The sequence below is a fragment of the Trachemys scripta genome, chromosome 5 (assembly GCF_013100865.1).
Source record: "Trachemys scripta elegans isolate TJP31775 chromosome 5, CAS_Tse_1.0, whole genome shotgun sequence".
Classification (NCBI taxonomy): domain Eukaryota; kingdom Metazoa; phylum Chordata; order Testudines; family Emydidae; genus Trachemys; species Trachemys scripta.
The window spans coordinates 89,088,431-89,091,462 of record NC_048302.1 but is presented as its reverse complement, the minus strand read 5'-3'; positions in this window follow the sequence as shown (position 1 = coordinate 89,091,462).

Genomic DNA, 3,032 nt, shown 5'->3' with positions numbered 1-3,032 from the left:
AAATACAAAGAACTTTTGGTGATTTCTGTTAAGAATCTGAACTTGATATATAAAACATGCTTTTTGATTAATAGAGACGCAGGAGATTTAATTGTACTTCAGAGAAACTAAGATTACGCAGCTTTTGAGTAGTTAAATATTTCTCTCCACAGAATCATCACAGAAACAAGTAACATAAATACTGAAGATACTCTTTTTTTATTCTGGAAAACATTTATCAGTAAATATATTAGTTAGGAATAAGAATGATAAGAAAGAAAAGGGTCTATCCCTTATCTCCATTCCAATCTGCGACAGGGCCCAATTTGATACTTACTATGAAATACTTTCTTGGGTTGTGTAATAGCCCACCTCCTGTCATGCATAGGAGGCAGTGTGCACAGAGGAGCACAGGTAGGCAGTGTGGCCCAGTGGATAACATACTGACTTGGCAATAAGTAGGAGATCTGAGAAGAGTTATTTCCAACTCTGCCAATGATCTACTGTATTATTTGGCCAAGTTATCGCTTTCCTTTGTGTCTGAATTTCCCCATTTATAAAATAGGGATAGGGATACTTATCTTCCTTTAGCAGAACCAACTTACACCAGCTGAGAATCTAGCCCACGATCATCATCATTACACAAATGACCAATCATACGGATCAAAGCATATAGCTCCACTTCTATTAAGGAACAGTTCTTTACATATTTACCTCCTGTATCCTCTCTGTCCTGTTTCTTTCTCTGCTCCATTTCCAATGACTAATTTTCACCCATGTTCTATAGGGTTCCTCAAAGTGAGCCGGACTTCAGAAAATGCAGAAATTGTTACAAAATTTGTAGGAGCCCCAGGGACATAGCAGGAGAAGGAAGATGGATTTTAATTCAGTAGGCTCAGGGTTAATTTTAATTTACATCTTTGTCAATTAAATTATTAAGTAAACTATATATGTAGTGTTCAGGATTTCAGCTGTCTAGCAGGGTGACTGGATAACATCTGGCATTGACCAGCAGGATGCCTGCATTCTTATCCCAATATGTCAATCTTACAGAAGATTTTTCTGGTTTGCCCTTCAGAGATAACCTAGCAATTCAGGACCCTAGGGCAACACCCCATGAATTTTCAGAAAACACATAGCACTTTTGTGACCTAAACCTTATGAGAGGTCAATAGTCTCAAATGTTTTCAGTGGTCACTAGGAACACCTAATGAAAAACTTCACCTACTATGTCAATAACTAGAGATGCTTCTCATAAATTGGGTTTTATCCTAAATCAAGAGTCCCCCTTCTGGCCCATTCAGTCTGTGAATGAAAAACTATTACCAGACCAAACTGTAAAGAAATGCAATTGTGACACTGTCAAACACAAGGCCATACTACCTCTAAGGCATTTTATAGGGTGCAAGAGATCTGGGTTCAATCCCCAGCCCTATTCCAGACTTCCTGAGTGACCTTGGGCATGTCATTTAATCTTCCTATGTCTCAATCAGCCATCTGTAAAATAGGGAAAAGAATACTTACTCCTGCCCATACTTTGTCTTTTCTATAGAGGGGTAATTTTTTGGAAGCAGGGATGATTTCTTAATATTTGTATACATAACACCTAGCACAATGGCCCCAATCTCTGTTGAAGTTTCTTGATGCTACTAGCAATATACATGTTACAATCTGTACAGTCACATGACAACACATGTATTCTATTCAGAACACACAAGCTTGTAGCAACATAGATTACCCAGTGGACTCTATGCTCCAACCCAAGATGACACATTACTGATTCATGCTTTGTTTTGGAACATTATCTGATGGTGGGGTATGTGAAAGGCACATTACTTGAATGCAGTATTGTCTGTGCAACATGTGCATCTCCATGAGATCAGCTAATCAGCCCTTCAGATTTCTCAGTCCATGGAGCTATTAGTTATATAATACCACGAATGCTAATGTTAATACTTGGCATTAACATCATGCTTTTTATTTTTAAAGCACTTTATAAACTTTAATCCTCAGAAAAGCCTTGTGATATAGGTATGCATCATCTATTATTAGAGCCATTAATATTAATTCATTTGGTGTATTTTCTACTTACTGCTCTATACCACAAATGTGTAATAAAACTGGGCTCTTTGCCTACACTCAAAAGTCAGCTGCAATACATCAGTTTCCTCTTTACCGCAGACCAGTACTTTGTTCATTCCACACATTCTAAAGACATTACATGATGTGCATTCATATCTGACAGTCATTCAGATTCTAAGTTTGTTCTGTCTCCCTCATTTGTGCTTGGGAGGAATGTGATCCTAATGTGCTCAATATCTTATTGCTCATTCTCTCCCCACCAGGGCTCAGACTAATATATGAATGCCAGTGTACCAAACCAGTACTTTTACTGCCATCTACACTAGCACTTTCTACCCTCAGCATGTTGCATCCTGTGCTCTTATCAATAAGATAAAACATTGCTCCAAACAGGAGAATGGCAGCTGCATGGTTTAGAGCTCTGAAGTGTGTGTGTGTGTGGGGAAATTGTTTACTGCTGGTGAGCTGACCTCTGTGGTGAGTTCCCTATAGATCCAGTACTCTTAAGAACCCTGAAACAAGATCATCATTAAGCAACATCCTCTTAGCCAGTTTACTGAGATGTGGCCTCATATAGTAGGTACACTGTCCCCAACTTACATGTAGGACAGAGCTCATTTGAGGATTTAGTAGTTGTGTTCCACCATCAGCTCCACTATGTACTTTACAGTCCAAGGTATCTAGATATCCTAGGTACTTGTCTTGCTCCCATTACTGTAGTATCTGAGCACCCCACTATCTTTAATGTGTTTATCCTCACAATACCCATCTGAGGTGGGAAAGTGCTAGTCTCCTATTGTACACATGGGAAAACTGAGGCACGGAAAGACCAAGGCCCAGATCCATAAAGGGACTTAGCTCAGTGTTGCAACACCTAATTTTAGGCACCTAAAAAAAAAAATCACAGAAACAACCATATGATGCACAAAGCCTGAGTTAGATGCCTAGACTCCCTATACAATGAATGAGGA